Raw genomic sequence first — 19,672 nt, 5'->3', positions numbered from 1 at the left:
AAACAGACAGTGGGCAGGGTGTACCAGGCCTTTGTGGCTCCCTTCTGGAGGCTCCTCTGCTCTGCTGCACTCAGCCTCCGGAGCAGTTCTCTGAGAGGAAAAGAGCAGCAAGTGTTAAACCTCCAGCCTTGCCTAAAGAGACATCCAGAGAGCAGCCATTTTAGGAACCATTGAGAGCTGGTCCTCCAGCAGCCAGAAAGGCTGGGGACCAGTTACAAACAATCAAGGCTCAGCAGGCCAAAATAAAAGGAGCTGCCTGGGTTTAGCAATATGGTTCCTGGCTGGAGCCAATGGAGCAAGGTGGGATGTTCCCTACGCCACAGCTAAAGGAACTGGGCCGGGCCGGGCCAAGCCAAGCCTGGATCTATTTCTGGTCACCAATGAGAGTAGGAGTGTGGAAGGAACCCTGCTGAGTTAATTCCACAAAGGGAGTTAAGTCGCAGGTGGGTAAGAAGCCCTTTTTGTTATAATTAATCCTGAAGGGCAAGGAACTCTTTCTATTGGAGTTTGTTGTACCCTAGAAGGGGTTGGACAGTGTGAGCCAGCTAGAAGACTGAGGCCACAGAGGCCAACTGATAGCTTATAGGAGACTGAGGGAGCTTAAGAAAACAGCAACACTCAAAAAGACCATCACACAGACATATGTCCATGTCTTTTTAATGGCAGTTTTCAGAAGTATTCTATATATGCTACATCAGTTGAGGTAATTGAGCTGGATTCTCTCCTGAAGCTGGAAGAAGAAGGAGGTACCAAGGAGATGGCTCAAGCTCTCTGAATCTCAAGGCCATCTGTAGCCCAACAAGAGTTGGAGCCACTTCTAGGCAGCTCTTAGTTGCACCACTGATGCACCATCCTTAATGGACCCCATACCAGTGCAGGATTGCTTTGACATGGCCCTTTCTAATGAATCAGCAGGTGCAGGACCTGGATCCAACACATTTTCACTTACAGGCAATTCCCCTCCAACAGAGCCATTTTCCAGCCTCTTTGTAACTCCTGAGTGGTGAAAAGATGCCAGCCCTAAGTAGAGTTTGCAGCCCATTATGTTCAAATTGGATTATTCCAATTTTCTCTGTGTGCAGCTGCACTTGAAGACTGCTGCAAAACTCCAGTTGGTTTTGCTTCTGGAATCATAGACTATCAGGGTTGGAAGGGACCTCAGGAGGTCATCTAGTCCAACCCCCTGCTCGAAGCAGGACCAATCCCCAACTAAATCATCCCAGCCAGGGCTTTGTCAAGCCTGACCTTAAAAACCTCTCAGGAAGGGGATTCCACCACCTCCCTAGGTAACCCATTCCAGTGCTTCACCACGCTCCTAGTGAAAAAGGTTTTCCTAACATCCAACCTAAACCTCCCCCTCTGCAACTTGAGACCATTACTCCTTGTTCTGTCATCTGCTACCACTGAGAACAGTCTAGATCCATCCTCTTTGGAACCCCCTTTCAGGTAGTTGAAAGTACCTGTCAAATCCCCCCTCATTCTTCTCTTCCACAGACTAAATAATCCCAGTTCCCTCAGCCTTGCCTCATAAGTCATGTGCTCCAGCCCCCTAATCATTTTTGTTGTCCTCTGTTGGACTCTTTCCAATTTTTCCACATCCTTTTAGTGTGGGGCCCAAAACTGGACACAATACTCCAGATGAGGCCGCAGCAATGCCAAATAGAGGGGAATGATCACGTCCCTCAATCTGCTGGCAATGCTCCCACTTATACAGACCAAAATGCCGTTCGCCTTCCTGGCAACAAGGGCACACTGTTGACTCTTATCCAGCTTCTCATCCACTGTAACCCCTAGATCCTTTTCTGCAGAACTGCTGCCTAGCCACTTGGTCCCTAGTCTGTAGCAGTGCATGGGATTCTTCCGTCCTAAGTGCAGGATTCTGCACTTGTCCTTGTTGATTCTCATCAGATTTCTTTTGGCCCAATCCTCTAATTTGTCTAGGTCCCTCTGTATCCTATCCCTACCCTCCAGCGTATCTACCACTCCTCCCAGTTTAGTATCATCTGCAAACTTGCTGAGGGTACAACCATGCCATTCTCCAGATCATTAATGAAGTTATTGAACAAAACCAGCCCCAGGATTGACCCTTGGGGCACTCCACTTGATACCGGCTACCAGCTAGACATGGAGCCATTGATCACTACCCATTGAGCCAAATGGTCTAGCCAGCTTTCTATCCACCTTACAGTCCATTCATCCAACCCATACTTCTTTAACTTGCTGGCAAGAATACTGGGAAGACCGTATCAAAAGCTTTGTTAAAGTCAAGGAATAACACGTTCCCTGCTGTCCCCTCATCCACAGAACCAGTTATCTCGTCATAGAAGGCAATTAGATTAGTCAGGCATGACTTGCCCTTGGTGAATCCATGCTGACTGTTCCTGATCACTTTCCTCTCCTCTAAGTGCTTCAGAATTGATTCCTTGAGGACCTGCTCCATGATTTTTCCAGGGACTGAGGTGAGGCTGACTGGCCTGTGATTCCCCAGACCCTCCTTCTTCCCTTTTTTAAAGATGGGCACTACATTAGCCTTTTTCCAGTTATCTGGGACCTCCCACAATCACCATGAGTTTTTAAAGATAATGGCCAATTCTCTGCAATCACATCCGCCAACTCCTTTAGCACCCTCAGATGCAGTGCATCCGGCCCCATGGACTTGTGCTTGTCCAGCTTTTCTAAATAGTCCTGAACCTCTTCTTTCTCCACAGAGGGCTGGTCACCTCCTCTCCATGCTGTGCTGCCCAGTGCAGTAATCTGGCTGCTGACCTTGTTCGTGAAGACAGAGGGAAAAAAGGCATTGAGTACATTAGCTTCTTCCACATCCTCTGTCACTAGGTTGCCTTCCTTATTCAGTAAGGGGCCCACACTTTCCTTGATCTTTTTCTTGTTGCTAACATACCTGAAGAAACCCTTCTTGTTACTCTTAACATCTCTTGCTAGCTGCAACTCCAAGTGTGATTTAGCCTTCCGTATTTCACTCCTGCATGCCCAAGCAATATTTTTATACTCCTCCCTGGTCATTTGTCCAATCTTCCACTTCTTGTAAGCTTCTTTTTTTGTGTTTAAGATCAGCAAGGATTTCACTGTTAAGCCAAGCTGATCACCTGCCGTATTTACTATTCTTTCTACACATCGGGGTGGTTTGTTCTTCAACCTCAATAAGGATCCTTTAAAATACAGCCAGCTCTCCTAGACTCCTTTCCCCTTCATGTTATTCTCCCAGGGGATCCTGCCCATCAGTTCCCTGAGGGAATCAGTCTTCTTTTCTGAAGTCCAGGGTCCGCAGTCTGCTGCTCTCCTTTCTTCCTTGCGTCAGGATCCTGAACTCAACCATCTCATGGTCACTGCCTCCCAGGTTCCCATCCACTTGTGCTTCCCCTACTAATTCTTCCTGGTTTGTGAGCACAAGGTCAAGAAGAGCTCTGCCCCTAGTTGGTTCCTCCAGCACTTGCACCAGGAAATTGTCCCCTACACTTTCCAAAAACTTTCTGGATTGTCTGTGCATGAGCCTTAGTGGTATCTCCCACAGCAAGTGCATTTGTAATAATGCTCATGGTTATCTGCTGGAAGCTGTTGGGTTTAACCTATATATCTCTGATGGTTTTAATATTGGTGCATTGAGACTACCTCTCATTCTGTGTGACACAACCATAGGTGAGATCTGCTGAGGCCTTTGAGATAACAACACCACAGGTTTAGCACTGGGGTGCTGATGAAAGAGAATTTTCATTGGCGGGACCATCAGTGAAGGGACTCAATCTATTCCTTAGTCCAACAGAACCTGAATGCATTGAGCTGTGGGGCATGGTGCAAAGCTTATCTCATATCCCAGGCTTCTCATAAATGGGATTATGGGCATAGTGGGGCAGCGGGGGGAGAACTGTTCTGATATGGGAACCAGGCCAGTTGTATTTTTGTACATTGTTTTTATATGCACCCAGAGTTGTAAGCCTAACAGGCGATGTCTCTATGCAGGAGTGAGTGAATTAGAGTACATTTCCTGTTCTTTCTGGCCTCTCAGCATGGTTTTATGTGGCAATGAAGTAGTGGTCCTGGCTATGATTTTTATGTGGGTTTTGCAGGTTCGTGCTTCACCAGCTTATGTATAGAGCAAGCAGTTTTGCAAACAGTTATGTTGCTGGCGTGTGAAATTCAGGCAACCATTAATGATGCTCTAGGATTGAGTCCTGCTCCCACTGAAGTCAACAGCATAATCCCTAGAGGGTCAAATCCTGCCCTTTCCTCCATGGATGCAGAAGGGACACCTGGGAACAGAATCAATCAGCCCTGTTGAATAGGGGATAGGATATGGAGAGCCATGCCACGTGTGTGCAGACCTTAGCTCTGCTCAGCAGTAGCTCCCTATGTGTGCTAAAAGGGAAAAGAAGCAGTGGGCTAAGGGTGTGCCTGAGGATCCTCTTTTATGTGGATCCTTCTGTTCCCCACTGTCACACTCAGAGGGCGAGCTATGCTTTAGATGCCTTTGCAGTATCTCTTGAGTACACCCCTTCAAGTGACAGATCTAGGCCTGTCTTTTTCTCAGGGTAGAATTCTGCAGTTCACTCTGCTATTAGACTGGGTTTCTTACTGCAGTCCCCTTGTTTCCCAACCATGATAATTCCACACATCCAGCTGTATTTTGAACCTTCAATAACTATCCCTTTGGGAGCTTGTCATCAGTGTCTGATTCAAGCTTCTTCCAAACAAACACATTTGTTCATTAATCCAAAGGTACATAGCAATGAGAGAACAGGGTTTAAAAATCACAAAAAGCCTATATGCATTTCGCTTTACCTAACTTAGCCTTTCCTTGACGGTTTAAGTAGGTTCCACTTAACCCCGTCACTGGGCTGGGTGAGATGCGTTCCCCTGTAACTACTGCTCCTTGGACATCCCAGACAGCATCTCTCCCCTCTTAAGTCTCAGGTTGTCTTTTTAACCATTCTAAAGTCTCTTTGCTTCGTGTTTCTGACTAAAGATCTCCTGGGGTTTTGAGCAGGGCACCAAATTCACTTACGCATGTCTCCAGAGGGTACTGGAGGTGCTCTTCACAGAATGGATTGCTGGTATGGGCCCTCTGAACACCAGGAAATTGAATTCTATCTACTAGTGTTGTGTGTGGCTCCTGCAGGATTATCAACAAACTCACAGAGCTAGACAGAGATACAAAACATTCAAAAAATTAGTATATATAATGACCATGTTCTTCACAGCCACCCTCAGAGGAATGAAGTGTTTTTGGACCACTGTGGCTAGTGCGTTTTCAGAGCTGCAATAATAGAAAGGTCCAGCAGCTACTTCATAGCCTGAGTATGGAAAACTCTTTTGCCCCAGTCTCAGGGCCAGCTCCAGGCACCAGTGTTCCAAGCTGGTGCTTGGGGCAGCAGTTAGAAAGGGGCGGCAGAGTTTCCGCCGCGGCGGCTATTCGGCAGCAGCTCCTCAGTCCCGCCGTCTGCAGTGGCAATTTGGCGACAGCTTCTTCCCTTTGCCATCTGTGGCAGCAGTTTTTTTCACTGCTTGCGGCGACAAAAACTTTAGAGCCGGCCCTGCCCAGTCTGCCATGGAGATAGCTAGCATCCAGCCCAGCTACTGGGACGAAGGATTTGGGAACAAAGTCAGATGTGCCACTTACTGCTAGACTCTCAGAATCTGACCCCATGAGTTAAGTTCCTTTGAAAACTAAAATGAATATGGGATGTTCCCCTATCTCCTCTGAGGAAACCCTACCAAGCAGAATCACTTGGTTCAAAAACAAACATAAAAACTCTGATGTGCATGTTCACTATCAGAACTGGACACAAACGCTTATACGAGTGCACATATTAAAACAAAAATTAAATTCAAGTACAAGTAATCTCTACTTTAGTTTACTTGAGTTTGTATTTGAAAAGAGAATTTATAAACTCAAATTACTTGCAAATTTTGAGAGAACCCTTGTCAAGGGCATGCGTAATAGAAACATTGGCCTGCCACTGCCCAGGAATGACTGGCATTGAGCCTAACTCATTATTTTATCAAGGATCTGGCAGTCAATCAATAGGAAATTATCTGTTCTGTATTGACGTAAATCATAGGTGGTTTCCCTTGAATGCTATGCCAAATCCTTGACAGAGTGAGTTATTGTGTGTTCTATGCCAGTTTTCTTTCTATATCAGTTCAACTACAAATTCTTCTTTGAATGCAATCAAATAGCAGTAGAATCCAAAACAGAACTATCTCATGGGAACACAGAAATTGCTATATCTAGTGCATCACCCTGCTTCCAGCTGAGGCCAATACCCACTGCATCAGAGGTCTAGGAATTGCAGGGAGAAATGCACCTTTTCAGTTATGCAATGTGATGCATAGGAAGGGGCAGAATTCATTGGACCTCCATATTTCACCCTGAAATAGAAGATTAATTATTATTTTTTACTCCTCTACAATTTGTCTGTAGCACCTGTAACCCCAGCATGTAAGTGCCTATCACCATAATATCTCATTTGGATCCACAAAGCATGATCCATGGGTGGTCTTCATAGTAATTATTACTCTTTGCTTCTCCACAGTTCTAGGGAAGCTCCCCTAGGCAGAGATTGCTTTGATTTAACCCCTTTCTCTCATGCTAGTGTTCACTGCATAGATGTAAAGGTTATTAAAGGTTATGAAATTATACAAGCCTCTTAAATGCTGTTAGTCCCACTCTGCTCTGCTCAGTTGATCAAGCTTCGAAGGAAATGTAGCTCAACACTAAGCCTGCTCTGCTTTGAAGCTCCGCTACACAATCAACGGAGGGATGGAATTTTCTCTGAAGCCAGGCTAATGCCAAGTGATGCCAGCAGATTTTCTTTCAAGCCCTGCTGTCGCTGTGCTGACCAGCACAGGATGGGGCCAGCACCAGCAGCCTGAGTTGCTTGTTCTATGGAGCTCTGACTCTCTTCAGTTGAAAGGAGTGGGGTTGGCACTGGTGGCTATTCTGAAGTTCTGCTCAAGCCACTGCAGGATGAAAGAAGCGAGGAGGGAGAGAAAAATATGAGGGAGGAGACCACCAGAGAGAGGAGGAAGAGATGGGGGATACGGAGAGGAGAGAAATGGGTGGGGAAGTATTTTTTAGAATTGTCATTTACAATTGCCTCACAAACATGAAGTATTTTCACGTGGTCCCTATCTGGTTACAGACAGTGGGCTAGATTCCCTAGATCGCTTGGCTGCTTTGCCTCACTGGAGCTGCTTGTTCAAGCTGAAGCATACCTGGCCCTATATAGTTATCCCTGAAAGTATAAACTAAATTCCTGAGTTACACCAGCTTTACACTGAAGTAACTCCACTGACTTCAATGGAGTCCTGCATAAAACTGAACTAACACAGCAGTGAATCACTCCCTGATTTTTATTTACACACTTTTGGTATGATGATATTTTACATACCATTTGATTGAGATTTTTGGTGGATTAAGAATCCATAAATTCATTATCAACAGTCAGAAATCACTTGTATTCTTTTTGCAATAAAACATGCTATGAATGCAATGGCACATTCTGGAATGTACTTTTGTTCAACCAATATTAGCATACTTTGCATCTGTTGAGGCATGAGGCACACACCTAAAATTATATTATATTTACAAAATTACAAATGCTTACATTATTAACCCACTAACAAACCCACACCCAGGAATAATTCCTTGCCATTCAAGGAGTATACATATTGAGATCCCAGCTGGACAGTTTATTGATTAAAAGCAAGTCAACTAAACCACTTGCAGATGTCTGTACTTTATGCGAAATAATTATTCAGATAGTTTCCCAGATTAAGTGGGGGGAAAACCAGCTCTTTTGCAAAATATCAATTTAGCAAAGAGGTTAAGATTACTACGTTATACACCCCATATTTGTAATATGTTTGTTGAGCTTCACAGATAGCAAAAACACAATGCTGCATAGTCCATTTTATCTTAAATGCTTGCTTCTCCTTGTCCTATTAGCTGGCACCGTCAGTGCAGACCCACAAAGCATGTGTGATTGGCACAACTTTTACAAACTGGTGAGCCAGGCCTGAGGTTTTTTGAAATCAGTGTTCCTTCTCCTGGGTTCCCTGCCTGCCAGGGCTGACAAACCCCCGCTGCCAGATGGAAGCACAGAGGAGCGAAATGACTTGCCCAAGGTCACCCCAGTGGCAGAGTCGAGAATCTTGAATCCCAGTACTTCACACTCTTCACTGTACCATGCTGCCTTCTCTTGCCCCTCCCTATACACTCACATTTAATCTTAAATATCTTTCCTCGATGTTCATATTTCCCAAAGTTACTCTGGGGTTTAGGAATATGGTGATCACTGCTGCCTATTCTGAGCTCAAATAATGCTTTTAAAATCAGTCAGTTGAACTCTATTTTTCAATTTTTGCAAATTAAAAACAACATTGTTTTTTAACTTTCTAGAAAGCACAAAAAACTCATGCCAGGAAAGTATGCCAGTGTAAAAACGAATCAGCTACATGTTCTCATCAAAGAAGTTACCAAGTGTTCAGACGCAATAACACTAGAGTTTTGAGACTATATTAATCACAATGAAGTGTGATGATAACTACAGACAGTAGAATGAAAAGAACGAGTAAAAGCATGAAAAAGAACAGAAAAGGATTATGAAATACAAGAAAAATGAGATTCCTCACAACAAAATGTGGAACACATTTTCCCTTTCATTCTGCATGAGTAAAACTCCCAGGATAGAAGTTATTTAATTTTGAGAGGCTGGTTTATAATAATGACTGTTTAGGAGATGTAAAAGTTATTGTGAGGAAACCACAGAGCACAAGGAAGGAGTTGGAAGTGGGGTGGAGGGAGGGAGGGAGAAGGAAAGAGAAAAAAATATTAGATATTATAAAATCAGACTAAAGGAAACAGACACAACTCTGGAGGCAGGTTAGTGAGTGACGATCTGTTATGGTGTATATATTCACAAAATAACAGTTACCAGTAATTTGTCTCTTGTCCAGAGCCATCCTGCCAGAACAGATACCCAGTCTTGGGTACTAAAATATTCCAGAGAAGTCTTTGAAACAATAAAAATGCAACACTACAAGAGGTACTGTAAGCAGCAACAGGAGGTAATAGAATGTAAAAACACACCTTCCACATAGTGTCAATATCTCACTTTTATATGGAAAGAGATAATATGATTTTCAATGAGGTTTTAATGTCTTCACTGAAAGAAAGAGAGCCTCAAAAACAATACAAACACAGAGTAAAATAAAGCCATGTCCTATCCCCTATTGAAAATTACAGGAGAGGAAAAGTTGAATTACTCCTATTTCCTGAATCCTGCCACGAATGGATGGTTGTATGCTGACCAATGATTATCTGCTGAGTGTAAGCTGGTTAGAAAATAGATAAAACTTGCATTGGTTATGCAATTGGTTGGCGTTGATATTCAAAAATCAAAGGTCAAGGGGGCAGAAAGAGAGAAGCAACAAGACAGGTACTAACAGGGGATGAAAGATAAAGTAAGCCCTGGCTACCGTCTTTTGCACCCTCCTGCTAAGTGTTAGTTGTTTTTCCTGCCTCCTGCAGGGTGTAAATTATTCATTTTATACAACTCATGAAAGCCAGACCAGTGCAAGTTACATTCATTTATTACTTGCAACTGTTTTCTGACCAATTTACACCTTTATATCCAATGAATGCCACTATTTACACCACTGCATTGACCCCTCTCCTAAGGATGAGCCCAAGAAATGCTTTGTCAAGGTGTGCAGAGAACGCCAAATAGCTGTGTTATGAACCTCCTCGATAGGAACTGATCAGGGATTGGCCACAGAGGCCAACGTTCCTTGGATCACATGAGCCTTGAGATGGCCTTCAGGTTTCACATTTGGCAAGCTGTAGCAATGATAATGACTGTCTGATTTATTTTAGACATGGTTTGCTTAGAAACAGCAAAAACCTAATGTTTTGGGGTCAAACAAAACCAAAAGCTGGGTGGATTTTCTGAAGGAATCAGACTCACTATCCATATTGTGTTCCTGGCTCACACCTGGTAGCTCTGGCAAATATGTGCTGCCAAATCCACACCCGTCCAGTGGTACTCAGACATGCACCAATGCCGAGTGCAGGTGCGGGCAGTGTTGTGCCAAGGCCTGTGCCAGCTAGGATTGCCAACTTCGTAATACTTAAAAACTGGACACTCAAGCAGGAGTGCTGGAACCCCCCCCCTTCCCTGCCTCTTTCCTGCTGAGGCCCCGCCCCTGCCCTGCCCCCTGAGGCCCCTCCCCACCATTTGCTCCTCTTTCCCCCTCCCTCTGTCATTCCCTACGTAGGTTGGGAGGGACTCACCTGCAGAGTGGGGGCTGGGAGCTGCAGCTGCCCGATGCAGGTAGGAGGTGGCCCTGGCTGAGTAGGGGCTGGTGCAGGTGGTGACTTGGCATCTCCCCACCTCTCCCACCTGCAGTGACCGGACTTTGGGTTTCAGATCAGGTCCCCTTTTTGACTGGACTTTCCAGTCAAAAGCCAGGCACCTGACCACCCTAGTGCCAGCAGCTTCAACTCTGATGCATCCATACCCCAGACACCCCTTTCTCCTATCCACACAGAAATCAGTCTGACTTGGGTCAGCAAGCATGCAGGTCCTAGTACTCTGCTAGGGGGTGCGGGTTAAAGCCTGAATCTCACTCGGGTCCAAGCCCTGGCATTTTACGGTATGGATGCCGGTCAAGCCACAGATCCAAATCAGAAGGGCTGCACAGTGCAGAATGGATGCGTTAGCATTGCAGTGAGACCTGGGTCCAGGAATTGTAAACCTGGGTTTGCAGGGCAGTGTGGACACTCAAGCAGGAGCTTGGAAACACTGAGTCCACATGCCCTGGTCCCAAAGACCTAAGCAGAGTGTGCAGTTTAGACATAGTCTCAGAACCAAGCTCCAATCAGTCTAAGACAGCAATTGTGTTTTTTAACTCAGCTAAGCAAAATGGTGGAAGGAGGATAGCTGGATGTACTGTACTTCCAGCTGTTTCTTGGACTTCATATTATGACTGATTGGCACCGATGCATTTGGGGTCTGCACTGCTTACTCCCAGGTAACAAAGGAAGATAAGATGCTGTGTTTAGATTCAAGTGAGTTTTATTAATCCACTTGGAGGGATGATATTGGGGCCTCTGATGAGTTGGCATTAAGCACCCTCTGTTAGCATGTTGAAGCACGGAAGGCATTTTTGATTCATTGTGCTCCGTTCAACTTCTAACACAGCCCGCCAAGGAAAAGCAAGGAAATGCTTAAACATGCCAATCTGCTTATTCCCTACTTGCATTGCACATTCCTTCGTCATTTTCTGCACAACTTCTCAATTCAGAAGTATAAAATAAACCCATCTGCCTGGTGGAATTCTTAACACTTACTGGAAAGAGACAGTGTTACATGGAAAAAATACTTCATTTCAGAGATTGTCCGTATTCAGTAGATGCCCAAAATGTAGTAAGAGCACATAGCAGCTAGCTCCACCTCAGTAATCAGAGCCAGTCGGCATGGCAACACCATCCTAGTTTGTATCTTAGGGTCCTATATAACCCACCCAACACCACACACAGCGGCAATACTGGGATATTCATATGAGCACAACCTATCGATTACTACACAATCCCAAATAGCATTTGCTGAATGGAGCTTAACAAGCTCTCCTGCAGTTCAACACAAAATGCAGTATGGAAAAGGCTTCCTTTTTAAGGCCGCCCACTGCACCATTATATGCAATGTAGATCTCCCTGAAGTTTTTAAACATTGAAAGAAAAGCACAATTTGGCAGGAAATGTGTGGTAAACACTGTCTTCCCATAATAAATGAATAATTAATAGGAAATAGGTTGTAGAAAAGTAATTTAAAAAGGCATTTTTTCAGCACCCGAGTATTCTGACTTAAGTAATGAATTATTTTGTTTGTATTACTTTAAATTACAGTGTTTGAGGACTGATGGGTTGAAATCAAATCTACTGAATCAAAATCAGTTTCCTTTGTGTGCATTTTTATGCTGAAATGAAGTATTTGCCAAAACAGGTTATTCCACCTCGTAACCTTCTTTTTATATTTTACTCACTCAAATGTTTCTCATTTTTAATATTATTTGTATGTTTTATCAAACCTCCATTTTAATATGTCATCTTCTTAATGGCAAATGGAAACCTTCATTTTCGCTCAACACAGAAAAAAAAAAGGCCAGTGTAGGAGTTTAAGCAATTAGAAAAAAATAGATTAGACCCTAGACCTCTTATCACCTAAACTAAGCATTTATCCAAACTGTCTTATACTTTCTAGAAACACCAGACTAATTTTGGAAGGTTATATATGGTAAAGAAAATTAAAATAGGATCTAGCCCCTTTTTACTTCACTTCCCCTTTCCCTACTCTTCTTTTATGGGCTCTTCTGTATTGGTATGGTCGCACAACTGCTAACAGAAGTGTAAGGCTGCTTCCAGTGACCTGTGTTGAACTACATCCTATAGAGGCCTACTGCTCAGAGCAACTGGAAGTAAGACAATCTGAGATTTAGTTTCAGCCCTGCCACTGACTTGCTGAGTGACCTTCAGCAAATCATTTATCATCTCTGTACTTCAGTGTCGCCCCTCCATGAAATGGAGACAATAGTTACCTCTCTCAGAGGAAAAGTTGGGAGGGTTAGTTGTTTTGGTGAGGAAACCAAAAATGAAAAAAATCTAATGTCTTTAAAAGTCAGCCTAATCTAATCTGGAACTACAAACACTATTATGTACTGATTATAACTGTATGGTAGTTCCATAGCATCACTATAGGCAGAGATTTCAGAGGAACAGCCGTGTTAGTCTGTATTCGCAAAAAGAAAAGGAGTACTTGTGGCACCTTAGAGACTAACCAATTTATTTGAGCATGAGCTTTCGTGAGCTACAGCTCACTTCATCAGATGTTTACCGTGGAAACTGCAGCAGACTTTATATACACACAGAGAATATGAAACAATACCTCCTCCCACCCCACTGTCCTGCTGGTAATAGCTTATCTAAAGTGATCAACAGGTGGGCCATTTCCAGCACAAATCCAGGTTTGCCTTAACTGTGCATTTTCATACCTTAGATATCTTTTAAGTTTTACCTTAAATCTGAATTGCTAGGTTTCTAAAGCTTGATTTTTGAGATAATTACAATGTTCCTGAAATGTTTTTGTTCTTAAATTACCAAGAAATACTCACCCTTAACTCTGGTTTTAGGTATTTTTCATCTGGGGAATTATTTCGTATAGCATTCAATAGTGCTAGGTGTCTCCCAACACACAAGTCACGGTCCATGCCCCAGGAATCTTACAAACTAACATCACAAATGATATTAACAAGAGAGTGAGGTTGCGGTTGAGGAAGGAAGGCCAAGGGTAACATCATTAAGAGAATATATTTACTCAGCAAGGGCACAACATAGTGGAGTGATTTCTTGGTAAAAGAAATAAGAAGTCTTAGCTGGCTAACTTTCTGTTGGAGTTGCAGCAGAAGCCAGGTTTAGGAGGAACTTGAAAGAGAAGGGGTCATAGCTTTGAGGACCAGCTCAGGAAGGGAGTGCTGAAAACAAAGCGATAGTTGAGGGACAAGTAGACAAATAGGGTAACATCTTTAGCAGAGGTGAGAGAAAGACAAGTGCAGTTAAGGGGCAGAGTTATGCAGGGCCTTGAAGGTGACAAGAAGAAACTGGATGTTGATGCAGTGAAACTGGGGGAGCCAACAGAAGCAGTCAAAGAAATGATTAGATTGATGCAGCAGGAAAATTACTTTAGCAACGATAGCTCACGAAAGCTCATGCTCAAATAAATTGGTTAGTCTCTAAGGTGCCACAAGTACTCTTTTTCTTTTTGCGAATACAGACGAACACGGCTGTTACTCTGAAACCAATTTAGCAACGATGTTGTGTATGGAAGACCAGAGAGGAGGAGGTTATCGTAACTGAGATAGGGGAAGTATTTCAGCTGTCTTGTCAGGAAAGAAAGGTCAGATCTTAGATACCAGGAAGGAAGAAATTATAGGGCTTGGAGGTGGCTGGGATGTGATGGACTAGGGAGAGGAAGGAGCCTCCCTGCTTCCCAGGTTACAGTCATGAATCACCGCCGGAGGGTGGATGGTATCACTGACCAAGAATGGAGAGAGAGGAGGTTCTGGGGAAAGGATCAGCAATTTGGTTTTTGCCATGTTAAATGGCTAATGAGATATCTGAGAGGAGACATCAGAGAGTCAGGCTGAGGTGAATCATGCTCAGAAAGCTCTTTGAGTTCATCACATAAAAGACATTATAGTAGTGCAATGTTGTACTGCAATGTGATGTACCCTTACTACCTCCTTCTGCACTATGCTTTTACAAACAGCAGAATACCTCACTTACCACAAAGTGGGAAAAGAATAATTAAATTTACTTAGATTTTTCAAATGTGCCTCTGCAGAGTGGAATGGAATTGTACACAGCCAATAAGAGCTTGGATTTTAACTTTAATTGGATTGGCTTTTCATTGCTTATACTGATGGGCAAGATCATGTTTAAGGCCTGGATATTTAAAAATACACACAATTTGTGCCAACAATTATGACAATTCATGTTACCCATGCTGGGAAGGTAGACATCTAACCAGCTTTCTGCTCCTGTATGTATCATGTATACCCAGGATCACAATAATTATGCACATTATGCATGTGCATATTAAAAAAATTATATATTCTAATATATAAATATAACAAAGATTAATCTTAACATCTGGACCTACAATTTGCTGTATACTTTTTGACATAGGTGACCACAACTTGAATATAGGTAAGACACAACTTAGGTAAGATCAGACCAATGATGTATGAAATGCCATTATAATATTTCTATTCTATTTCATATCACTTCCACATCCTAGTACATTGTTTTTCCATCATCCAGGGAGACACCTTAACAACAAATCCAGAAGACACTGTCCAAAATACCAAACATCCCCCACAACCACAACTTCATTGGTGTGAAGATATATCAATACAACAGATTGGATGAACACTTCATGGCAAGTCTGAACCTGTTTGTGGAGCAAACCAGATACCTCCAAGTGAGCTGGAATCAACAGTACATTAAAAAGACAGACCTCTTCCCAGGATGAGAGTGAATATAAGGATGCCAGAACTGTATACAACAACCTGTATAATCTACAATGCTACATACACATTGATCCCTCAGTTGTTAACAATTGTTTATGTGGAAGCCAGGCCTTTTAAACCTTCTGTACATCCAGATACTTTTTTTCATCTGGATTTTATCTAAGGTCAGGGGAAGTATATCTTTGATTTTCCATAGATGAATACATATCTTCCAGTCTAAACACTTTAAAAAGGCCACTGCACACTTCATCTGGCTTCATACTTGCAAATAGAAACTCTTTACATTCCTCATCTGTACCTGAATTCTATATAACTCCAAAAAAAAATCTAGCATCTCTATTGTAAAAAGCCAGAGAAGAAGGATCGTCTTGCGGTCAAGTGATTAGATGAGCACTCGGGAGACTTGAATTCAATTCCCAGGTCTGTCATAGATTCCATATGTGATTTTGGGCAAATCACTTTGTCTGTGCCTCAGTTCTCCATCTGTATAATTACATTTGATAGCATTTGAAATAACCAAATAGATGGGATAGCGTAGTGCTAAGACATGGTTCTTTGTACTTGCTGATTTCTTTTCATTAAAGACTACAGGCATGACTGAAAAATAGATCAGATTGCTCAAATGAGTCAAATGACTGAGGGGCAGCCAGGTGATTATATTCTGCAGCAATTTCTATTCACAGTATATGCACAGTCCAGAGAGTCTTCCAGAGCTGTAACAATTTCTTACAACCAAATCTGAGCCACTGACTTGGCTACTTTCTCTTGTGAGCATCTTCTGGGTTTACTGTGCAGTGTATACAATACCCATTGAAGGGTTAACTTAAATTTCCTGGAACAAGTGTGTCACGATCAGGGCATGGACAGACATGCCTAATGGAGATAGCAGGAGTCATGCCTGTTGGTCAGAGCTGGAGTCAGCAGCTAAGAAAATGGGTGCTAGTCAGAGCCAAGAGTCAGACCTGGAACCCAAAGTGAAGGGTCAAGGACCAGCCAGGAGAGCAGGTCAGGAACAAGGCAGGAACAGGAGCAATCACAGTGCAGGGATAAGCACTGAGCAGCTGGTGACCTGCTGCTGAGCTTAAATGCAGGCCTGCTGGTTCCCTTCAGGCTATAAAACAATCCTACCACAATCCAGCTAAACTCATTAATCTGCCTGGAGGGTGGACCTGCTAGTCTTCAAACTCAGGTGAAGATGCTCAATCCTGACAGTGTCCTAACATCAGAGTGTGTCTAGCCAATCAATAATTGATACTTTTCTGAAGAACTGAGGTGGGGCTGGTGTTCTGTGGAACCAGATAGAACTGGAATTCTCCCTGTCTCTGGATTGCTTGTGCAGATTCAGTTATTTTCTTCCGTTCAGTTAAACCCACATGTTTAAAAAAGCAATTGTTATCTTTCTAACTTCACTCTGGAGTCTTCCTTACTTTCACTCCAAGCACAACTGTTTAGTGATGGATGGCATTTTAGAAAAGAGAGGAGAACGTAGAAAGTCTGGGGAAAATCAAAAAAGAAAAACAGAAACAAAATGTTAATATTAATCATTATGAGAATGCCTGTGGGCCCCACATGAGAGTGGGGTTCTATTGTGCTCGGACCCATAGAGACCTATAGCAAGAAACAGTCCCAGCATTGAATTGCTTGCAGCCTAACCTGACAAGACAGACAAAGGGTTGGAGAAAGGAAGTATTATCATCCCCATTATCCAGATGGAGAGCTGACAAAAAATGACTTGCCCCAAATCACACATGGAATCTATGACAGAAGTAGGAATTGAATTCAGGATAGAACTGCCCGGAGGGGCTGGGTGGGGAAGAGGGGAAGAGGCAGTTAGCCCCTGGCCTCCCTTTTGAAAGGGCCCTCAAATGGAGAGGTAGTGCAACCTGGCAATAGGGTCACAATGCCGCTCGTTGGAATCTGGCCCAGCAGCTCCTCCATCATGACAGAGAAGCCATCAGCCATACCTGAGTGGTCACAACACCTGAAGTGGGGAGCTGGGCCCAGCCCCATTGGACAGAAGCCCCTGTTGCAGAGTGAGTTCAGGGTGGGCTCGTTCTCCAATTGACCCCTTCAGCCTTGCCTCAGCACTAATTCTTTTGAGCCTGTTTCACATTTTGCTCTGGGCCACAGAAAACCTCCATGTTGCTCTGAAACTAACAAGCAATATCTGCAAGATTAACTCTTTCAGCATTACTTAAAACTATCTATAAATAGTGGTGAAGTGATAACATTTTCCACTCGGTGGCAGATATTGCTTTTTAAAAATAAACATCTAACTTGAGGCTTGAAAGAAGCAGCTTTCATAGATAAAGGGTTCAGTTATTCCTGTTAGGCACAGCCCTGCCTCATGGGCTCAGCCAAGCCACACAGTTCCAGGGAAAGCATCAAGAGGCACAATGCCTCAGGGAGGCACATATTCAGAGGCAGCAGGCCCACAGCTGTACCTCTTCCGTGGAAGCAGGTTACTGCTCCCTCCTGCCTGAGGCCAGCCAGCTCTGTGAGTGGAGGGAGGACAGATACATGGTCTCCCCTCATAATCGCTTTTGCTCGTTCTTTTAACAGTACTATGCACCCTGGAGAAGCCGGAAGCAAGCAGGCCCTGAGTACAGGGATTTCAACTGTGGCTGGTCTTTATGTGGGTAATGGAGGGAGACGGTTCTTTGCACCCTCCCCTTCACCACCAACCCTACATAAATGCCAGGCCCATTCTGGCCCCAAATGGGCATTTCTGATAATGGAACCATCTCCCTGTTGTCTTTTGACATTGTGCCACTGAGGAGGAGCCTTGTGTGATAATGTTTATAATATTTAAGGTAGAATGTATGCTTTCATTTTCTTCTTAGACTCTACCTTGGAAGAAAAGCAATAAATGAGCTGTATCCTAATAACCAGTAATGAAAACCTCAGGATCTCTTGAACCATTACTGGTAGGTAGAACTAGTTATGCATCTGGAAGATTACTGAATAGAAATAGATGTATTGCCTGAACCAGCAGACAGTCAATTAATTTAATACTATGAATGCTCAGTCTTAAGTGCAAAATATTTCGAATAAAAATGTAAATAATTCAGAATCTGCCTCCTTGGTGTCCCCAGAGGGTTTTTTTCTTTCTTTCTTTCTTTTTTTGAAAATTCACAGAAAAATGTTGCAAGTGCCATTTGCCATTCAATCGGACTATAGAAATGTTTTAAGTATTATACAACTGTGGATATTTTTGCAAAAAAACCCATCTGAACTGGAAAAATTCAGTGCAATACTGTCTAGTGTGTGTGTGTGTGTGAGGGGGTGTCCCAGCATTCTGAAAAAAATATTACAATGTTCATTCCCTCAGGGGGGTAGGAGGACTATATGTTCTAGGTATCCTCAATTCTTACATATAACAATGGTTTCCATTTCAGTTTTAATTGTTTTACCTAATACAATTATTTTGAACATGGTTGACAAAAGCTTTGGTGGCACAATAAGATCACCATAGATGGCGATAAACTGACTCTCTGTTCAGATTATGTTAAGGATCTAGTTAGAGATTGCAGATAGAGTTCTACCCTGATCAAAGAGGCTACATCCATTGGGGATTTGTGATGAAGATGTACTAATTAAACATTTTATTGGGATTTCTTAAAACTGTAACAAACAAGACTCCAGTAACGAATCCCCTCTTAGTATGCTATAAGCCCTCCAAAGATCCCTTCTCATCTCTAGATGTAGTGCTTTAGTCTAATTACTCTTATCATTTTACTGTCAGGTGAGCCAGAGGAAGCGGAGGAGCTGGTGGTCACTGCCTTTGCTTCAGTAGTGTGTTGCTTGGTGGTGGCATAACTTGTTGGCACTGCATATTCAGCACTTCCTCCTGGACTTGTGACCACATAAAGTGAGCAGTGCAGAGCCACAGATCTTTCCCGTCTAGCCATGCACTCTTTGTGCCTAGGTTTGGCTCCCCTGCTACTGTCCCATCTTATTGCAACTGAGCCACATCCCACTGCAAATGATTCAGAGCAGTGTATGCGGCATGATAGCTCCCTGTGACCTCTCTTATGTGAGCCATCAGTTGGTGCCACCAGGCTGTCAGGAGCCCAATCCTGCTGCTGGTGCAGCCTTCTTCTGCTACTGTCTCCCAGTGAAAATGATTATGTATTCTTATCTCTGATGCTTTTGCAGCTATCCCCCTTTTTGCTACCACCACCTGTGCTCCAAAGCTTGGCAAAGGTGGACCTTTCTCCTTTGACCATAGGGAGAGGCATTCTGTGAGCCCAGGAAGAATGATGATTCTTTACATGGTCTACCAAAAAGCTGAGGTCCCGAGCCACTTCCTCAAACCAAAACTGACCTGTCTTTCACACTCCAAGCTGCATGCATAATGCTTTCTCTGTACATGTCCAGCTGGGAAATCACTCCACACAGGGGACAACTTTTTTCCCCTCTGGACCATCTTTTCACCATTTTTGACCATGATGCAGCAGCCTCATCTTCACCCCACTCACTGCTTCTCTCCCTGGTCCTCTTCTATGCCTGTCATCTTCCTTACCTGTTTGCCCTCCTGCACCCTATCAGTAATTTTAGTTTTATCTGT

Source organism: Caretta caretta, chromosome 14, assembly GCF_965140235.1.
Source record: "Caretta caretta isolate rCarCar2 chromosome 14, rCarCar1.hap1, whole genome shotgun sequence".
Lineage (NCBI taxonomy): Eukaryota > Metazoa > Chordata > Testudines > Cheloniidae > Caretta > Caretta caretta.
The sequence above is the reverse complement of the archived record's forward strand: the minus strand, read 5'-3'. Positions refer to the sequence as shown.